This window comes from Balaenoptera physalus (assembly GCF_965194825.1).
Source record: "Balaenoptera physalus genome assembly, chromosome: 9".
Taxonomy (NCBI): Eukaryota; Metazoa; Chordata; class Mammalia; order Artiodactyla; family Balaenopteridae; genus Balaenoptera; species Balaenoptera physalus.
This window is the reverse complement of record NC_138888.1, coordinates 20,184,709-20,207,561: the sequence shown is the minus strand read 5'-3', so window position 1 is coordinate 20,207,561 and position 22,853 is coordinate 20,184,709. Positions and strand designations below refer to the sequence as shown.

Genomic DNA, 22,853 nt, shown 5'->3' with positions numbered 1-22,853 from the left:
ATGGCTCCATTCAAAGGAATTGTCACTTCTCTCTTGTCCTTTTCATTAGTCACTGCTTCTCTTCTGTTTTGCCAGTTTCATTTTTCCTCCAGGCAAACATGCTGTAAGGCATAAGAGAAGAGGGTGGGAAACTAATTAGTGTGTCAAGGGGAACTAGAAGGTATGGTGAGAAATTCAGAATCTCATTTTCTTTTCACCCCCTTAGAATTGATTTTGCTGTCACCATTAAAAAAATAACAGATGGATGTAATTCTATTGTTTGATGGACATAAAGTACTTTCTTCCTCCCTCTATATAATTTGCTGCAAATTCTATTAACCAAATATATATTTCAGAACCAAAATTATTAAAACATGTTGAATGTCTTAAATAGTTTAATTATGGCTATGAAATGAATTGATTTGCATTTGTTCATATATGTAATTACAAGTCCAGATAGAAGTAAGTTAAAAGATATGTAATCAGATTAGAGTGCTTGCCAGAAAAGTAATGATGTTTTAAAAACTATGATTTAGGGGAAAACTTTGCAATCTGCTATTAAAAGCATCCCATTTATTAGATTATTTAGTTGCAGATTGAATCAGAGGTAAAGCTTTGTTGTTTGTTTTTAATACACCTCTAGACTCCCGTCCTGGTAGAAAGTCTTGTTTATATTGTGGCTTGTGACTGTTGATAGAAAGTTTTCACAGATGAACTCTTATTAATGCCTTCTTGTTTTCTTACTGAGGAAGGTGGTAGGCAGGCACCAGCTCTTTCTGTGAGCTACCTTTATTTAATACTGAGAAGCAGGTGATTGATTCCTTTCCCTTGTTACCGTGTTTTGATTGATATTCACATCCTCCCCCATTGGGTGTTGGTGATATGAAAAAGTTAGACTCTCTTGCCAGGGCCTCGTTAATCTGAGGTGTTAGGTATTGATCAGGTGAACGTTAACCCTACACTTCAGTTTCACACTTTGTTGATTTACTGGTTTCTGCTCTTTTCTCTTGTCCTAAGTGATCAATTCTGTTGTAGGCGTGTTTGTTTCCAACGAGACTGTTTTCCTACAGTTTGGTTTGAAGAGATTTATTTATTTCTTGTCTTCTTCCTCTGGAATGGTAGCTTGATCTCATTTTACTTTATATTTATTTGTTTGCTTCTTTAATTTGGTGTCAAAGAATTCATGGTCTTCCTTTTGTTTCCCTTTGCTTTCTTGTAGAAAGTTATTTTAATAATGATACCTTGTGGTTGGTTAACAGCAAACTTTCACAATACACGAATGAAAGCATTCTATTCTTCTTTCTACTTGGAAGGTAGACTTTCTTTCCTTCTTTCTTTTTTCCTCTTCCCTTCCTCCCTGTCTCCCTCCCTTCTTTCTCTCTCTCTCTTTCTCTCCCTCCTTCCCTCCCTCCCTCCTTTCTTTGCCTGGCTTCTTTTCCTGGCCTATAATATGCCAGCTCTGCTTTGGGAAACATATTTCAGTTCCTAATAATACTTGGGGAAAGTACCTGAAGGCACTGAATTATGAATCAGGGTCCAATCCTCATACCCATAAACCTCAAAAAGATCAGACAGGCCAAAGGAGAACTAGGCAGGAGTTCTCTAAGGAATCAGTAAAATTTTCTCCAAGTCCTTTTGAAGTCTGGTTTTCATGATCATCTGTGGAAGGCTGGACCAACATCAAGTCTTGTTCTTTTCACAGGGCTTTTAAAAACTGGGTTGAAAACCAATGGAGTTTTATCAATTAAAAATAATTGTCTGCCTTCTCCAAAGGGAACAGAGAAGGGAAATTGTTATAAGTTAGAATAGAAGAAATGGGGAAGTACTAAGTGAAGAATGAGGGTGGAGTAAGGAGGGGAATCCAGGAGGCTGAGGGCTGGTGGAGAAGCACAGGAGCTGACCCTTGGATCAACCTCATGGGGGCCTTGCCCTGGCTGTGTTACTTTGGGCACATCCCCTAACCTTTCTGACTTCCAGTTTCTTCCTTCATGAATGGGAAAATAAGTGCTTCCCAGGGTTTTGTGAGGATTAAAGGAGATAACATTTAGCCTTGACTATGCCTCCTTTGAGGGCAGAGAACTTGTCTTTTGTACCTTTCTGTGCCCCAGAATGTAATACTGTGTTTGGCACATAGTAGGTGCTCAGGAAACAGTCAAAAGGGAGGGAAGGACAGGGCGCCCAAGAGTAGGATATAAAATAAGTGGATCAGGAAGCTAAGCAGGAAAACAAAAGAGGACAAATGGGAAAAACAAAAAAGGGTCGGTGAAGCATGGAGGGCTGGTCAGGACTCCAGGTTAAAATTGTGAAGTATACCCAGAGCCACCATCCCCTCTTCTCATGTCTCCTGGGGAGGGGATCTTCTGCGGTCCTTTTCTAAAGCCCATCAAAATCTAAACTGCAGAAACAGGATAGAAGTACATAGTGCTAGTACTGGAGGTAAGGCGTGAGTTTGTAAGCCAGACCCCACTACCCTACCCTGTCAAACGCTGATGGTGGTTTGTTTATATTCCCATCTCAGCCTACACATTCATGAGAACTACAGTTTCAGTGCCACTTACCCGCACTGATCCACAACCAACAAAATTGTCCTGTGTCATTGTCTTATTTATTTAGGCTAGCAAATACTGCAAAGTGGTAGTCAGTTTTGTTTCTTGTTTTCTCAGTGATTTTTATTAATCTTCATTTGACACCTTGAGGAATGCTTATGGGCTGTAGATGGCCAGTCAGAAAGGTCATCTAATGTCAGCTCGGCCCGTGGTGCCCGCGGTGCACTGCAGATGAATCTTGGCTGCAGTGCAGTGGCATCTTGGTGCTTTATTTATCAAGATTTGAATAGTTTTCTCATACTTTACTCTACAAAATCTGTGATGTTTTAATGGATTTGGGGGGATCACTCCCTTCTGTTTACATCAAGATCAAGATCTTGATGTTTATCATGGAATTTTCTATGAAGATCTAGTTATGATGTTAATTATCAGTGTCTCAAAACTCAAAATAATAAAATCTGCATATGCCAATAAAAAAGAAGGCAATAGTATAAACAGTAATGGACATTTCATAAATCATCAATATAAGAGAAGCCACCTAATTAAAATACAACTAACCGAGACAACAAAACCTCAAAATAAAATCAAGGTATATGTTTAAAAAACCCAACATGTTAAACTAAATGAAAGACATGGGCATTTCTTGGGAAAAGGACAGTTAAGTGAGAAATGTAAGTGATATACATATAAGTGATATCATCTGATATTTGTCTTTCTCTGTCTGACTTATATCACATATTAGTATGATAATCTTTAGGTCCATCCATGTTGCTGCAAATGGCATATTTCATTCTTTTTTATGGCTGAGTAATATTCTGTTGTATGAATATATGGTATATATATATATATATATACACACACCACATTTTCTTAAACTAATGGTCTGTTGGTGGGCACTTGGGTTGTTTCCGTGTCTTGGCTATTGTAAATAGCGCTGCTGTAAATATCGGTGTTGCCTCCTCTATTTGGGGCTGTCAGCACAGTAGATCCTCAGTCATCACTGAGTACCACATGGTCAGGGACTGTGACCTCTGGGCTCTAAGAAGGGACGACAGCTGCATTGTTTCCTGGTCATTCAGAATGACCAGAGGAGGAGTTCTTCATGTGAGGTTGATGCATAGGAGTGATGGCAGGATCCAGTTTGCAGCTCTCCTTTCCATAACACAGATAAGGTCTATGTTCAAGTCTATTGGTTTCATGCCCTTTGGACATATTAAATTCTCAGAAGATTTTCAGTATGTGAAAATTTCTTTGAATGAGCAATGAAATTTGATCTTTCAGAATGGACATTCAACACAAGAAGAGTGTTGATAAGGGCGGTGTGACACATTAGATTCAGTATCGACGAGTTTTAATCAAACACCTACTATGTCCCAGCACTGTGCTGGGCGTTTCCAAACAGGACAGGAAACATGGTAGCTACAGAGGGCCGATACATAGTTCTGTATCTTGGTTATTGTCAAGGTGATGGTGAGACTGTTAAGTCCTCCAGTTGATAGGCTCCTTCTTCCTTGTTTTTCTGTTTTGTGCATTTTGTAGCCTCCTGGAAATGTCAATGTAAAGTTCCATTTTGGGGAATAATTCACTTCCTCTATTAGACTGATAAGTGGTAGGCCTTTGCTAAAGCAGAGAGAACACACAGTGCCACTGAAAATAAAATGGCCTTGGATTCTATCATTACTTATATACTTGTGACACTGTCTTTTCTCTGCCTTATAAAATGGGCCCTCATGCTTTGTAAGGGCTGAAAGGTCATATAGCCTTTGGTTTATCATTCAGAACTCTCAGGGAAGGGTTCAGTATCTTTTAACAGCATTTTCCCCTCACTACATTTGAAGCATGTCAGATTGGAAAAATCAGGCTAGGATGGACTAAAGTGCTTCCTTTACCTGTGTTAAGCAGCACATTTTTCAATACTAAAAATACTGAAAAACTTAGTTGGAACATTTACTCTGAAGGACACTGTGTTCTCCTATATCCTCCTATTTGTCTTCACAGCAGCCCTGAGAGATAAAAGAGTGAAGCAAATATTACTCTCCCCTTCATACAGATGTGGCAACTGAGGCTCAGAAAGATTAGCTTAGTCTCGCCCAAGGTCAGTCCTAGTTTTATTTGTCAGCTCAATAAATATTTGTTAGTCATAGAGTAACTGGCAGAGCTGAAAATACAATTTGATCTTCCAGCTCTGTGTTTCCCCACTAAGTTAGGTTTCCACTACCTGCTAAATGACTAGGTTTGAAATGTTAATTTGTAAAAGTCTGATTATATAGGATCCCAAACACAAAGCTGTCTAAAATGGAAGAGAATTGTCCCTGATTCGGAACATATCTCCTCAGACATTGTCAGCCTAAGCCAAGCAGGAGGTGGACCCTTCCTTTGGAAAGCCATTTCAATGCATTTTTGAAATGGTATCCATCATCTTTCACATATGGAAATTGACAATGAAGTGGTAATATATAAATAGTCCTGGCTTATTTACAAACAACTTCAGAAAACATTTGCTTTGTTTTTCCCATTATGCCAGGCTTCTGTCTCATGAATCTTAGAGAGGTATTTCGCCCCACTTTGTAGATGTCAGCTCACTACTTGTGAAAGTTAGTTGAGGGGCTGGCCAATCTCAACCTTGGTTGAACAGCAGAGCAGAACTTTTCCATGGAGGATGGTCATCCTTGGAAAGAAGGATCTGGGTCAGTGAGTACAGGTAGGGTGTACTATGTTCAGTTAACAGGATGGCAGCGTACCAAACTGAGAAGTCTCCTCTCATCTCTAGTAGAAGCACCTGCATCAAATCTGTTCATTTCCCCTTACTTTAGGAGGTTAACACGAGGGACCAGTAACAAAAGATCGACAGTACATGGTTTTGAAGAACACTTCTGTGAGTGATAGTGTTTTAAAATGTTGCTTGCCTAAGGTTTCTATCATCGAGCTCCAGCGTGAACATTATTTTAGTGACTACGCTCTGCTGAGCTCCCTGATAGATGCTGTTACCCTGTTTGGGCTGAGGGAGAGCCAGCAAAGCAAACTGGGCAGGAAGAAGGAGGTAAAGAGGAACTCAAACACATGAGGCTTCAAGCTCTCAGTAAGTATATCTGTCATCTTTTCTGATAAGTGGAAACTAATATTTGTTTGCTTTTCCATTTACAAAAGAGCATCTCATTTAAGAATAATTTCTTAAACAGAAAAATATTCATAGACGTTCTTAAAAGTTTTCATCACATCATAGTTACAAACAAAATTTATAACTGTGTTGGATGTTGACTATACTTATTGTGGTGATCATTTTGCAATACACACAAATACTGAATCAAATACTGAACCTGAAACTAATATGATGTTATACATCACTTATACCTCAATAAACTTTTTTAATTAAAAAAAATAATATTATTATCCTTATAGTATTCCATTTCTACTGCTTGTTCTAATTCACCCGGCAGGTAAATTGTAGGAGAGAGCCTCCAGGTACACATAGTTCTCTTTTCTCAGCCACTCTTTTGTCCCTTTAATTATGGGAGGAGCTCCCTCAATGCACGGGCTGTGTCTTCAATAGTATGACCTCCAGTCCCAGCATATTGAGTCTCTGCACACAGTGGCAAGTCAGTAAGTGCTGTCATGCATCTGATGGGTAATAGAATTTTGTGCATTAGTGCAATGGTGCTTTTCCTTCTCAGTGCAGCATGGCTGAGCAATCACATCTGCTCCCTGCACGGCTTGCTGTAATCACGGCAGTAGCCTCTGGCTAGAGGGCCAGTTTTTGTTCAGAAAGCCATCGTTCAGTCTCCCAGATACATGTATGTGGCTTTCAACAGAATTGCTGATTTTCAAGCATTTTAGAGGAAGATGAAATTTCATATCCACAAAAACAAGACAGCAACTGCTCTGGCAAGCAGACATGATAATCCAGCTAAGTTTAGTCTTTATGATGAATCATCTAGAGACTGTTACTTGCTCTGGGTCGTTAGCCGTTGTATTTTTAGCAAATCTGAATTTCAGTTAAATCCATTTGGCGGTACATAATCGGAGTGGATTCAGTCCAAACTAGGTAATTATAGGTCAGCTGGGGGTGATTATCTCCATCCATGAGCTTGCCTGGGGGTAAGAGGCTCTTTGCAAGGCTTTTAAAGCAGCATCGTCTTCCTCAGGACCAATTTAGTATAAATGAAGCTCTTTAAGGGCTTTTCTTGCATCATCTTAACTTAGTTTGTTGTCTTTCTGCCTCTTCCTGGGCAAATTAATCTTCTGGCCAAAATTCTTCTTGGAACAGTGAGAAAAAAGAGTGAGGTTGTGCTGAGCTGATACCAATAGACATGTCTGCTGTAGCCAGGCCACCTTCATTTTGGGGTGTCCTTTTTTGGAATATTTTATAAGACTTTCCTGGACAGCTTCAAACCACATTCCATCATTAGAAAAGAAATTTCACAGAGATACTCTCTCTCTTTAAATTTTGTAGCCCTTAAAGAAAGTTCTAAGGAAGATTGGCAAGGCACTTTTCTTCATAGCCATTAGCAGGAGAAAGCAAATGCTTTCGTATTAAATGGCTTAAGGCTTCGGGGCTGGTTTGTGCCTCTCGTGGTGGGAGGGACGATCCTTGGTGCGGCAATGGGAATTTCTGCTCTCCCGGCATGAGCTTCTCCCTGAGCACCAGTTTTTTTCTGTTGTTGAGCAGGCAACATCTCCCTCATCCGGTCGACTCCTCATTGAGCCTCTGCTTCCTTGGCATCTTGTCTGACTGCCATGACGAGATCTAAGAGGTCCTAATAAATGTGTCATTAACGTCACATGCTTTAGATCTTCTAATTCTCACTATCTGCTTAGGGATTCTAGCAGGAAAAAGAAGAAATGTCTATCATTTAGACTCTGCTGGAAAAAAGCCCAAATTTCCCCAGTAGTGGTCGTGTATTATTTCAGAAAATATTTTTTTGGAAACCCCTTTGATGACCATGTCAGCCTATAGGCTTCCTTCATTGATCACTGGCTGCAGACAAAATTTCTGGCCTCATTTAATCTGGAAATAGAACTTTCATAACTCTTCTATCTCTCACTCTTGAATCTAAATTGCAACAAGTGCAATATGTTTGTGCCACTTAAAACATGATATGGTGAAAGGAAATTAATTTGTTAAGTTTGAATAACATGGGTCAACTAATGCAACAGTCATCCATTGATTAATCTTGCCATGCTTATGTAATCTGAGTCTCAGTTTCTTAGCTTAGGTAATGGTAAAATATGTATGCCACAGGATTATGGAAATCATCAGAAATGGTTTACAAACCAATAAATATTCCAAAGCTAATAGTTGTTAGCTTACTACTAATTTATACATCCATATGGTCTAATTTAGTCACACATATAGGAGGCAGAATTTGGTATTTTATATTGGTATGTGTCTAGGGTCTGTGAGTACTGCGTATGTGACCATTTCTAATACTAGCAGTGTGACAGGTATAGATAGAAACAATATAAGCCAGGTGCGCATGGAGTGGACTAACTAATAACTGAGAAAAAGAAACTGAAATTTAAAAAAAAAATCGATGGAGTTTTAGAATCATAAATCTGTAAATCACCCGAAAGATGATGTAATGTGTTTGGATTTATGGGAAAGTAAGTTCCATAGATATTATGGGATCTGTTCAAAATCTCCTTAGCTAGTTACTCACAGACCTGGGCTGGCCCTAAGTCTCCTGACCTGACCCCTCAGCCATCCCATCCCATTCCCCATCGTGTGCACACTGCCATTGTAATATGGTCTCCTTAAACTCTAGATGCAGGCACACTGGGTAAATATGAAGTGTTACCAATTAGAAGTGAGGGATAACCTAGAACGCAAGGTATATTTGCCACATGAACAAAATATTACAATCGACTTGTACAGTGCCCATCATTTTTGTTCGGCTCCTACCTTCCCCTGAGCCCTAACAACAAGGGTTGGTTTAGCTCTTTTTGCTTCTCTGACCTCTGCCTCTGTCTTTCTGTGATCACCTCAGATACATTTATGATTCTGTGGATGGCAGGGAATACTGGAATCTTTTCTTTTTTTCTTCTTCCGTCTGGTGGGAAATATCCTGTGACATTCAGAGTCAGATTTCTGATATTCATTCTGAAGATCTTGAACCCAGTTTATTACAATACACTCATATTTGACTTGATAAACTAGGGTAGACAGGCAGTAAAATGAGGGCCAAATAAAATTCTAGATTGAAGTCAAGTAGTTGACATGTTTAGTAGTAAGAATGGAGTCCATCCTGTTGTAACCAAATCAATTCTCTTTAAAAGATACAGAACATTTCCCAAGATTCAAACCAATCCCCAGAACTTATTTTAGAGGGAAAACTGCTGTTGGAAAATAACTTGACTAAATAACAATCTTAACAGGCCTCAATTTCCTCTGTAAAACAGGGATAATAACCTATTAGCAGAGCTGAAAGGAGGCTCCAAAGAGGTAGTAAATTTAGTGCACTTAGCACAGTGCCTGGCATATAGTAAGTACTGAAAAAGGAAAACTAATTTTTTTTAAAACAAAATTTGAGAAAGGAAAAAATCTCATTTTGCACCAAAGAGGGAGTGATATTTGTAGGTTATATTGGACAGGGTACAGATGTGAGTTTGTGTTGTGTTAACTACTTAGATCAGGGGACACAGAGAATGAGTCAGGCTCCAGTTCAGCTCACTGGTCCATCTCTAACTCTGTAGGGTGTTAGCTTGAGATATCTGAGCTATTCCATTTAGAAAGCAAGCTAACCACACAGATCATGTTTTATAGGTGAATATTAAAAATGGTTGTGATCCAGTAAATGTTCAGTTTGATTAGTTGAAGTACTTCCTAAACTGTATTTAAATCTATTATAGGTAACACTGCCTGATTCCAAATGCTTCTAACCCCAGTTCCTGGAGTAGTTAAAGTTCTCATTGCTGAATTATCACTAACTGAATTCTTGAATGGTCTGGCTCAGCGTAGCACTGGCATCAGATAATGGCACAAAGAAAAAGTATACTTTCCTATAAAAAGACTCCGCTTCTCTTATTATATGGCCTAGCGATAAGATACAGTATCAATACTATATAAAAGCATAGCTAATTAGAATAGATAATTAGGAAAAAAAGCAAGCTAGACATGCTGCAAATTTTCATTATCTATCAAATTTTAATAAATTGCCTTTTCTAATTTTGTTATTTTATTCATGTCTGTTTTATGTGACTCATTAAAAAATGGTAGGCATAATTATTTTCAAACAAAACAGAACAAAATAATCAGACTTTATTAAAGAAACTGAATTCAGTTTTCTGAAAATAATTTGGAAATGGAAATATATTTTAATTAAGTCAATTTTAATGTAATAAGAGTCATAGGCTTGTAGTACCTCAGAAGATGACTAAGCTCTTTTAAGCTTATTCTAATTTGAGAGGAAAAAAGGAGTGATAACTTTGAACTAACTCTTTAAATAGCCTGAAAAAATAAGGATACTGATTTCTCTCTTTCTTCTCTTCCCGTACGATGGACCCTCTTTCTCTTTTAAGATCTCCCGATGTTGAAAAATGCTCTTTCAGGTTTTATACTATTTCCCTTCAGTTTCTGTTCTATTAATAAACCCTTGAATTACACTGTTGACTAATCATATTGTCCAAAATTTTATTCGTATATTTAAAATTAAATTTTAAAGCATAATAAATCATCCATCTAACAATATTTATTCAGTAGCATTTATCTAGTGCTTGCTGTTTCCCTAGGTTATGAAGATACTAACTTGAGTAAGACCTACCTCACAGAGCTCATTTACACTTGTCATCTGCCCTTGTCCAAGTCGTTCCAGAGACACTTACCCAGCACATTTAGAATGTCCCAGATAGTCACAGATTCAAGCTATGACAGTTGATTTTCTTTGGTTTTCATCACTATGACACTTGACTCTTGCTGGTGACATTTTGGTGCCTTCTTGCTACTTACTCAACTGAAGATTAACTAGAATTTTAAAAAAGAGTTTAGACACCACTTACCAAGGATCTGATAGGCAGTGCTTCGCCAGAAATAAGGCTCTGGAGTCTTAAATTTTTTTCCCCCTCATTCTGTTACCAATTCTTTGTGTAACCTCATCAGTCTCTTCCACTGCAAAATTATGTTAATAAGTCTGCTGAGAGCTCTTTGAAGATTTGCCAAAACTAAGATCAGCCATAAAAATTTTCAGCTTTTGACAAAGTAGCACAACTGGGTTTATTACGGTTTTTATCTTCTTTTACATTGTCTGATACAGAAACTTCATTTTGCAAAAATCTAATCAAGCACTAATTCATTTGCAAATAATGGGCAAAAAGATCTCAACATCAGATATCCTCATTTTTACATCAGGGGATCTCTCTGATTTGTATGTAATGAGATATATTTCCTATAGCAAATCACCTATTCCCATTGTCATACACAGGAATATGTTCCCAGAAGGAAAGAAAACAGGACAATGCCACTCCCACCACACAATATATAATCTGTTAACAATCATTTTATACTCCCACCACACAATATATAATCTGTTAACAATCATTTTATTTTACTTGCTTTTAAAGCAATTTAAATATTTTACATTTTTCCATGTATAAACATGTGCATGTTATTCTCCTGTAATGCCTTTTCACTAAGTTAGTCAAATGGCTAAACTATCAAAACTTGCAAACTCATTTTAGTGTGGGGCATATATTTAAGTGGAGCACACAATTATTCCATCCTCAGGGGTCCTCTCTGAGTCTGGCTTTGAAAATTTAAACAGTCGTACTGGTTATGTCATTGCTTCAGTTGTTTGCCAGGCCCTGCTAATTACAATAAAACCACTGGAGGCATGATTTAATCAGTTCATCCATAACAAATGTTCTATAAAGGATGTGTACTCTCTTTAAAAAAAGACTAGACTTCTAGAATTAGATTATCTAGCCCAGCCTTCTACAGGCATCCTTTTTAAGATAACTTTGGAAGGTGGTATCCAACCACCACTTGAATATGTCAAGGGTAACTCACTAATGAATGATGGGGCATTCCACTCCAGTGTTGGGTAGTGCAAAGTCCTTTCCCAAAAGTGCTAGTTATGGCCGCCGAAAAAACAAAGGCCAAGTCTTCCTCCGTCTCAGGACTGTTTCTTAAATATTTGAAGACAGGACTGTTTCTTAAATACATGAAGATAATATCGGGGTAGAATCAACCTCCTGGCCTGTTACTCTGTCCAATTGGACTTCTCCAGTATTTGCACCAGCTATTGAGAAATGCTGGCTCAGAAAGTTTAAACACCTCAGAGGTTTCCAATCCACTTTACAATGAGTTAAGGGCAAAGTGGAAGGCAGGAGTGCGGTGTGCTGTGCAGACCTGCTTGGTAATTGTGAAGTCAGACAGCCAGGCAAGGGCAGAAGGGTACACGACTAAAAGAAGATAGGGTCTGGGAAGCAAAGGGTTTACGTGACAGAGAGCTGGGACGTCCTGACAATAGTTGCTGGCACAGCTCCCTGAATGTTTGTGCTTGAACCTTAAGTACTGCTGTGGGATTCAGAGGTGCTACAAGAGAAAACTTAGTGGTAAACTATGTTGGGGAAATCCTGGATTAAATAGAATTAAACAGGTTTCTTTATTGCAGGACTTGTCAGTCTTTAACATACTGCAGTAGATTGTCATTCTCCCACAGGAAGGTGTAAAATGCAGTGTTTTAAAAGATCTTTAAACCTGGAATCCTTTCTTTTTGCAGGCAACTTGGGTCTGTTAACTCATCCTCCTTTTGGATGGCCAGCTTCTCTGAGCTTAAGGGTTCATAATAATTTCTCACGTAATTAAAATAATCTCGGGTTGAAAGGAGACGGGATTATTATATGCCAACTCATTATGGGAAATATGAGTTCATGTTCCCTATGATAGTTGTTATGAAAAGTAGATGTCCTTCAGAATCACCAAGGGAACCAGTCAATAAAATAAGGCATCTGGACCCTAGCTCAGTATCAGAATCTCCCGTATGGAGACATGGAGTCTGCATGTTGAAGTTTCCAGGTGTCTTCTCTTCGGCCATTCTGTCACGTCCACAAGACCCCGAATAGATCATTTGACCTCTCCCTAAATAATACACAGTGAGCAACAGAGCCTAGTTAGGAGCTGAGGCTTCGCAAAGACCTAAGTCCCATGGTGACTGTTACATGGTTTGTGGCCTTGGATAAACTTTCCAACCTTCCTAAATATTGATTTCTTCATCTACTTCATAATACCTTCCTCATAATGTTTTTCTGAGGATAAACTGGAAAAAAAGCAAAGTGCCTACTTTGTTTCATGGCACATACTGAGTTCTGACACAATATCCGGTAGCTCTTGTTATTATTATTTTCATAAGTATGTTTAAATTAATTAAATATAGCTGAAGAGGAAACATTGTTTGACATAACTTCAAAATGTTTTTAGTTAAAAGCAGGCGAGTCTCCTGAAAGCCGTGTATCTCCTCCCTCAATATCTGTGGCTCAGAATAGGAAACAGTCAGATGTTCCAGAAAGTTGACTCAAGGCTTTGTTTCCTTTTCTTAGAAGCTAGGCTTTGACTCTGGCAATGGTATAGGTTCAGTATAATTTGGAATACTTCCGTATATTATCGGATGTGTCATTTAACAAAAGCTAAAACTTGTATTTATGAGTGTGTTTCAAGGATCTCACCTAAAGAGCCCCTTTGCCAGATGCTAGGCAGAGCTTCAGGACTCTGCCATAGTCAGCATTTGCTTGATTATTTCCATGGTATGAATGGCTCGGAGCTCACCAGCCCCTGAGGCAGTAAATCCGATTTCTGGGAAATGTCAGTTAGGAGAAAAGTCTCTCTTACAGTGGGAAACCTGGGAAACCTGGGCTCTGGAAGAGTTTCCTTCCACCATAGTACAGACAAACTTCTCTCTGAATTGGCAGGCAGAGTTTTCTGCAGCCACCTTTATATCGAGGGTACACCCTTTCAGGTTTCTCCTTTTTGCAGGGGTTTCTGTTCCAACTGCCTGCCTTTTTGGAACCCAAGATCTTAAATTCCATCATTGTCTCAGTGTTAGAGCCATTGTCCGTTAGGGTGAATTTCTGGGTCTAACAACAGTCCTCTTCCTCATCCCATCTTTTTTTTTTAAATTAATTAATTTATTTTTGTCTGTGTTGGGTCTTCGTTTCTGTGCGAGGGCTTTCTCTAGTTGCGGCGAGCGGGGGCCACTCTTCATTGCGGTGCGCGGGCCTCTCACTATCGAGGCCTCTCGTTGCGGAGCACAGGCTCCAGACGCGCAGACTCAGTAGTTGTGGCTCACGGGCCCAGTTGCTCCGCGGCATGTGGGATCTTCCCAGACCAGGGCTCGAACCCGTGTCCCCTGCATTGGCAGGCAGATTCTCAACCACTGCGCCACCAGGGAAGCCCTCTCATCCCATCTTAATCCCATATTTTCTTCTTCCTTCTGTCCTATGGAGATTTTCCTTTCTTGTAAGATTTCTCACTGCAATTTCCAGCTGTCTGCTGACGTCACCCAAAAGGTCTTGTTTCTTTTCCACATAACAGTCCTTTACATATTTGCAGATGTGGCATTCTATTTCCTTCCATAGATTTAACATTCCCTGTTACTCAGTTTACTCAGATTTGGGTCCATGTTCTTTAGATACTCTTTACTTTTTCAATTTACCTTAAAGACACGGTCCCAAAGCCCAATGCCTCAGGTTATGTTTTAACCAATGTAAGTAGACTAGACTACCCCTCCTTTGTTCTGAATGCTATTCTTCTGTTCATTCAATCTATGATTGTATGTACTGGTTCATTTTGCCAGTCCTGCAATCTGTTGACCCAGATTAAGTTTAGTCAAAGAAAGCTCTTCTGTGTGCTGCTGTAATACTGGATAGAGTTAAAGTTTAATTCTCTTGACTGGTTTCAGTAAATTTAAAGAGATTGAAGATAAATGTTAATTCCATTGATTTTTGGAGAACTCAGTGATTTCTGTTATCTATTTGAAGTATTTTAGTTGGATTATGGTCAAACAAAGATATTTACAAGTGAAATCTATGAAATTAATTCAAAGACACCATAATTTACCAAGTATAAAAAACCAAAACTTCACTGAAATGTATTCAATATGTGGCCAATTTGGCCTTTTCACTTTTATTGGCTCAATTTATACATTTTTTACAAAAGTCAGTGTTTTTCGTTTTGGTTCTTCTTTTTAATTTTTAATTGTCACTGGCCTTGTGACAATACCTCTAATTTAACATACAAAATATTCAACCTACTTTTTTCTGCAAATTTTTCCTCCCGCCAATGAAAATTTAACTCTACCAAATACTTGAAGATAAATTTGGTTTAATTCACAGGTTGTTTCCATTTTTAAAAGAATAGGTGGTACAGTTACTGCCATCTGGTGGAGCACTTTAGGGGCAAGAAATACAGCAACTAGATTAGTTAAAACATTAAAAATACTGAACAAGGTAAAATTTCTTCATTGAATCAGTATACTCATTTAACTGAAGCCATGTAAAATTAATCCAAGCCCACATGAAACTTAAATTAATCTGAACCAAAGAAAAAGAAGTGGTATTTAATTATACTCTTCTTCAAGTTATTAATTTACTGTCCAAACTGGGGGCATTTCTTAAAATTATAATTCACACTTGGTTGCTTAGACATGGAGGTTTACCTCAGGAAAACCTAAACTCAAAAATTTCTATCTTAGATTTTCTTAGTTTTTGACACTTTGTATTAACGTTTGTATTCCTTTGTGGATTAGCCTCATTTAGGTTTTCGGGTTTTTTGGGTTTTGTTTTTTTACGCTCATCTGAGTTTTGTAGGTTGCTCTACTTAACATTCCAACAAATCAAAATCATGTAAATTTTATATTGGTGTTTCCTCACCCTGTAGTCCCTTTCTTCCCAAGTATTCTTCGTTATTCCTCTTCTTTGTTCATGAATAAATAGTGAAGGATCTAATCCCAATTTTATCATCTTCCTGCTAAACATCTCAGATAAGCAATTGTACCTTTCATTCTCAGTTTACACATCTGCATAATGACAGGAGTTTACTCATTTATATTATATGATCTCTTACAATTCTGAAACTCCATGAAGTCATGAACAAATTAATTAAATTGATTAGATCAGTTAAATTTAATAGAAGTGTTAGCATTTACTTGAGGCACCAGAAGCTGGTAGAGTTGCCTAGACTTCAATCCTAGACTGAACAAGTAGCCTTCCCTTATATCATACCACATGGGCAACTGCTTGGTTTATTATTTAAAATTTATAACACATTTATTGTTTCTTTTATTTATCAACATAATAAGTCTATGTTAGGTTTTGGGGACACAGTCATAAATAAACAAAGACCATTAGGAAGATAGACAAAGTAACAAATGATTACAGTATAACTCAGTGGTTCATCAAATTTAATATCCATAAAGATTGACTTTAATGTCAAATTGATATAATTGAAGATACCTGGGCTTTACTCCTGGAGATTCTAATTCAGTAGGTTTGGGATAAAACCATAAACCTATATTTTTCAAAAGCATGTCAGGTGGTCCTAATGCAAACTTGACACGGGGGACACATTAGAAGAAAACTTGATATGGGGGATGAATGTTATAAAAAAGGTAAGAACACACAGAAGGAGTGTTAATTTGGTTAGAACGATTCAGGGAGGCTGAATAGGAGTAAAGCAAGAGAAGAATGAATCCAGGAAGAGTTCTAAAATCCCAAGCAAAGAAATGAGAGTTCCAGGTGGGAGAACTTGGCACTTTGAGGGGATACCAAGTAGTTCAGTATTTCTGAACGGTACAACTTGGGGATGAAATCGAGCACATATTCAGATGTAAAGCAAGTGTCAATAAATTTCAAAGAATTAGTCTAATTTGGACAGAGTTTTCTGATAGCAATGCATTTCATTTAGAAATCAGTACATTTTATAACTGCATATGCCTGGAAATTTAAAACCCAGATGTTTAAGTAGTTCATAGGTCAAAGAAGAAATCATAAAAAAAATTAAAAATGACAAAATTGAAATCTAATGAAAATGCTACACATTTGAACTAGTGGGAAATAACTAAAATAGCATTTACAAGAAAAAATTAGAGCCTTAAGATATGCATTTAAATAAGCAGAAAGTTTGAAAATTGAAGTGGAAGGAAAGAAATGATTAAAATATAAGCTACTGAAAGTAGAATCCAAATACAACAGAATAAGAACGGGATTATTGTATCAATTTACAATGTCTTCGGTAATTGAAAAAAGCATGCACACACACGTGTGCATATATTTTTGGCCTAAGAATTATTTAAGCGTGTGAGTTATTAATTGACCTTTGAATTGGACTTATGAGTTGTTCAAACATGTAGGTTTTAAATTTCCAGACATATGAATTTTAAAAAATAAGGTTTGTAGTTGTTGTTATTGATTTCCAGATCTAGGCCAAAGTTGGTACACCTCCGTAATCCACCATAATGTGATTCCAGCTGTATCCAAGAATATGTACATTCTTTTTTGAAATGCATTTTCATGGGATCAGTTACTGGACAAACGAGCACATTGTTAAGCTGTAGATCTCAGCATGAGGCATGACACGACTCCTTACAGTTTTCCCACCTAGTGATCAGAGAGAGGATGTATTGCTGTCAGGGTTATGGACAGAGATCCAATCCTTTATGTATGTATCTTATAAGTATCTTTCTTCATTGTATGTCAATAAGGTAAAGAAAAAACCCCTTATTTCCAAAGTAGTTAATACCTGCAAGTAAATAAATGTGTTATTTTTGACAAAATCTTCAACCTTGGGGGATCGGCGCAATACCATTTTTATTTCTAACAGCAATTACAAAAACATGTTCTGATAATACAACTGAGATAGAAAGAGCCTGTACAGCTGAGTATTCTTCTTAAATATCAAGTTAATCCTACTTCAGTAGGCCTTATCTTTCTTAAATTCTTGCCCCTAACCCAGTGATACTGAAGAAAAATATCTGCAGCAATTTAGGGTCCATAAACATGTTGTATTAGGCTGGGATTATAATGAAAAACAGTGCTGATAATCCTGGACACTTCGCCTGCCTCTCCCTTTTCACTGCATTCTATTAAGACTCTTGCTGGCACTGCAGGTGTTGGGAGTTTTGAAGAATCTTTGAGCAAGGCAGGAAGCCTTGAAAAGCTAGCTTAAGACCTTGGAGAAGGTGACTATGCAGAAAAGAATGAACATAGTAGACCTGATACTGCTATTCCTAGAAAGGCCTGTTTGCAAGTTGAGCCTTGATTAGTGTTTGTTAACTTGGCTGGTAAACAGTTCTCAACACTGATACAAAACTTCCCCTAAATAAAAGAGTGGCTCACTGTGCTTAAACTATTTGTAAAAACAATATGGTTTATACTGAACACCTGCTTTCCTTAGGAGAACTTGGAATTTTGATACATGGTAGGCTGAGGGTGCCTATGTTACTAGACTCCAGTAAAAACCTTGGGCACTGAGTCTCTAATGAGCTTCCTTGGTGGACAACATGTTGTCACAATTCAAAGCTGGGGGAGTTAAGTATGTCCTATGAGACTTTAGTCATGGAAGCTTGTGCCTGGTTTCATCTGGACTTGGCCCATCTGCCTTTTCCCTTTGCTGATTTTTCTTTGTATCCTTTCCCTGTAATAAGTTACAGCCATGAGTATAACCATGCTGAGTCCTGTTAGTTCTTCTAGAAATCATGAAACCTGAGGGTGGTCTTGGAGAGCCACGACACAGTAACACACAGGAATAGATATCCAGGAAAGATAAACCTGTCACGTAATGTTCCCTATTCATTTTGCTTGAAAGTGGAATAATACAAAGGAAAAAGAGGCATACATTTGACCAATCTGAGGTTTATCTGGACTAATAAACATCCTTTAAAACTGTAAAAATGTCTTCTAAAAGTTCCAAGGGGTTCATCAGTTACATACTGCATGAGCAAATAATACTAATACTCAATACTTTGTAACACTTACACTAGGCGTTGTCCCAAATTCATTACATGGATTGTGTCATTCAATCCTTACATTGCCTTATAACAGAACCTGTAATTATTTCTACTTTACAAATAGAGACTGAGGCTTAGAGTGATTAAGTGACTTGCCCCGGTAACATAGCTAGTGAGTAGCAGAGTCAGGGTATGGACATAGGGTGTCTGATTCCAGAGCCCACCTTCTTAACCAACACTCTTCCTTGTTATTTCAGGATTTTCTAATCCTCCACAGAAGGAAGAGGAATTTTGATTGGAAGAAGGAGGGATAGGTAATTTTGGAATATAGAACACTTGATTCCTAGTAGGTGTAGATTGCAACTCCCTATATTCCATCATACTGTGATTCCATCTGCATCAAAAAAATAATCATACATTGTACTGAAGACATAAGGGAAGGGTCCTGGAGCTTTTTTGTCCCAGAGGCCTGAAAAAAGGGACTAGAAATGTAAAAGAGGTGAGAAAATGAATTAGGAAAGTAGCAAAGGTAAACTTAACCTATTTTTTAAAATGTGCCTAGAACCCAGTGATCTTACTAAAGGAAGAAGAGAGGGCTCAGAGTTTGGAAATTCAAGGAAGGCAGAGGCAGAGGACTAGCAATAAAGACTGTATAGCTATATATTCAATTCATCATATATATAAAATGTGCATGTCTCCAGCGGTCTGCAAAGGAGTCTTCTTCTCAAATCTTTATTGGAATACTGATCTAGGTTTGCATATCAGGAAACTATCTGAGTCAGGGGAAAGAATCACAGAAAGGAGCAGGCAGAACAATCCCCAGAGCTCACATAGGGTCAGGAACAATTGATGTTCCCAAAAACCAGAGTGGGAAAATATCTTCATACACAGGGCATTGGATACAGTTTTCAGGAAGTTATTATCTCAGTAGTTGACAAATTAGCCCCAAATTACCCCAAGCAGAAGAAACATGAAGAAACCACCACAAAGCATATCATAATAAAACGGCTGAAATCAGTGCTAAAGAGAAAATGTTCAAATCAGCCTGGAAAAACAAAGACATGTTAAGTATAGAGGAGTGACAGCCAACTTGTCATCAAAAAACACTTAACCCAGAAGAGAATGGTCAAACATCTTTAGAGAACTGAAAGGAAAAAGAAAAATCAACCTAAAATTCTTATATCCAGGAAACATTATGTTTTAAAAATAAAATAAAAATAAGGACTTTTTCCAGACATAAAAAGGCTAAGGAGAATTTATGACTATCAGAACTTTACTACAAAAAATGTTAAGATAAATCTTTCAGGAGGAAAGAAAATGTTACCAGAAGTTTGGATCTACACAAAGGAATGAAGAACATTGGAAACAGTAATTATATGGGAACATTTAAAAGCTTTCAAAAGTATTTTAAAGACTTTAAAAGATAATAGGCTTTTAAAAGCAAAAATAACAGTGTATTTTGGGGTCTATAACATATGTAAAATAAAATATGACACAAAGGCCAGAAAGAAGTAAGGAAATGGAAATACATTGTTGTAAGTTCTTATACTATACATGAAGTTGTATAATATTACTTGAATGTAGAAGTTAAAGATGTATGTAAATATGTATATTGCAAATATTAGAAGTACCGTTAAAACTCCCAAAAGGGGTTTAACTAATGATCCAACAATGTAGGTAAAGTGGAATAATCAAAAACATTCAGTTAATACCAAAACAGCAAGAAAAGAGGAAAACACCCCAACAACAAACACTAGGTAGGACAGATAGAAAACAAATAGCCAGAAGGTAAGTTTAAGCCTCACTTTATCAATAATTTCATTAAAAATTAATAGTATAATTAAAAGGCAGAGATTGTAAGATTGATATAAAAGGAAGACTCAATCATATGCTATCTAGAAAAATTCAGTTTAATTATAAAGGACCAGGTAGTTTAATGTAAAAGGATCGAAAATGAGAGTTCATAAAATACTAATCAAAACAAAGCTATAGTGGTTATGTTAATATTAAACAAAGTAAATTTTTGAAACAAGGAATATTACCATGGGTAAAGAAGGTCATTTCCTAGTGATAAAGGTGTCAAATGATCAAGATATAACAATCTTAATTTTGTTTACCCTTAATAATGAGCTTTAAAGTACATGAAGTAAAAACCAATAAAACAAAAAAAAAGACAAATCCACAATTATATTTGGATATATTAACATCCTATTCTCAATAATTAATAGAAGAGGAAGACAGAAAAATCAGTAAGAACACACTAGTCTTGAATGACACTATCAACCTATTTAATCTCATTGACATTTACAGAACACTTCACCCAGAACAGCAGAATGTATATTCTTTTCAAGTGCTCATGGAACATTTATGAAGACAGACCATATTCTGGGACATAAAACAAATTTCAATAAATGTAAAAAGGACTGAAATTTAAAAAATATGTTCTCTGACCACAATAAAATTAAATTAAAAAAATCAACATCAGAAACATATCTGGAAAATACCCAGATATTTGTGAATTAAATAACACATTTCTAAGGAAAGCATGAGTCAAAGAAAAAGTTTACATGGGAAAAATAGAAAATATTTTGAACTAAATGAAAGTGCAACTACCATGCAATGAAACTTGTGAGTTGCAGCCAAAGTAGTGGTTAGAGGAAAATTTATAGCAATAAATGTTTATATTTGTAAGACTTCAATCAGTAATATAAATTTCTACCTTAAAAAACTGTAAAAAGAAGAGAGAAAGTTAAACCAAAGTAAGCAAAAAGAAAGAAATAATAAATATGAGTATTCAATGAAATAGAAAATACAAAAACAATATAGAATATCAATAAAACAAAAAACTATTTGAAAGATCAATAAAATTGAAAAAGGTATAGTCAGACTGATGAGAAAAGAGAAGACATAGGTTACCAATAACAGGACTGAGGGAAAAGGCATCACTACAGATCATGCAAATATTACAAGATTAATAAGGGAATAAAATAAACAACTTTATGGCCATAAATTTCCAACTTGTATGAAATGAACAAGTTTCTTGTGAGGTAAAATCACAAAAGTTACTAGTAAATTCTAACAAACACTGAAAGGAGAAATATTATCAATTCTACATAATTTTTAAGGTTAAGTCTTGAAATCAAGTGGTGTTAAGTTCTCCAACTCTGTGTTTCTTAAAAAAAAATTGTGTTTCTTTGTGTCTATTTGCAGTTGTTTGTATTTCTATGTAAAGTTTAGAATCTGCTTCCTGAAAATAGAAGAAGACTCTTCCCAAATCACTCTGTGAGGCCAGCATTACACTGATATGAAAGCCAAAGATGATACAATAAAAAGGAAACTGTTTATCACATTTCTCATAAACATAGATGCAAAAAATTCTTTACAAAAGTTTAGCAAATCAAATTCAGCAATATATAAAAGGGAGAAAAAAATCATAACCAAGTGGGATTTAGTTCAGCAGTACAAGATTGGTTTGACATTTGAAAATCAAAATTGTAGATCACTTCTCAGTCTTCTGGCTAAGATCAACTGTAGTTTCTGTTCTTATCAGTTTAATATCTGATATATCCTTCAGCCAGGACAAAAAAAAAAAAGAAAAAAGAAAAGAAAAGAAAATCATTGTAATTCACCATGTTAACAAACTAAAAATTAAAAATCATATGATCACCTCAATAGGTGCAGAAAAATCATTTGACAAAATTCAACACCCATTTAGACAAAGGATTCTTAGCAAATCTAGGAAAATAATGAAATTCTTCAACCTGACAAAGGGCACCTACAAAAACCCTAAAGCTAACATCATACTTCATGGAAACTTTATATGGAAATGCAAACAATTGCAAATAGTCAAAACAATTAAAACACACACACGCAAAGTTGAAGGACTTGTACTACCTGGTTTCAGGGCTTAACCCTAAAGCTATAGTAATCAAGACAGTATTTGGGTAAATAAAGACATACATTGATGGAACATAGTGGGGTATGTGTATAAATCTAATTGATATCCAACAAAACTGCCAATTGATTTTCAACAGAGGTGTCAAGGTAATTCAAAGAAGGAAAAGGTCTTTTCAACAAATGATGTGGAAACAATCAGACAACTATATATAAAAATAAGGAATAAAGGGAAAGAAATTAAACCTCAGTTCTTAGCTCTTACCTCACATCTACAAAAATTAACACAAAATTGATTTCAGACTGATTTTCGAAGTTTGACTCTTCAAAAGACACTGTTACAGCAATGAAAAGAAAAACCAGAGACTGGGAGAAAATATTTATAAAGCACATATTCCATGAAAGCTTTGCATTCAGAATATGTAAAGAATTCTTACTACTCAATAAGAAAGCAAATAACCAAGTAAAAAATAAGGGTTGAAACAAACACTTCACCAAAGAT

General features: G+C 36.7%; 1 long non-coding RNA gene across 1 annotated transcript; it reads left to right on the top strand.

Moving 5' to 3' along the window:
* The first annotated feature begins 4,020 nt into the window (after positions 1-4,020).
* Positions 4,021-22,071, top strand: LOC309666989. The gene is made up of 2 exons (XR_014267453.1): positions 4,021-13,598; positions 13,901-22,071. It is a non-coding gene; the product is annotated as an uncharacterized lncRNA (long non-coding RNA).
* Positions 22,072-22,853: the final 782 nt, after the last annotated feature.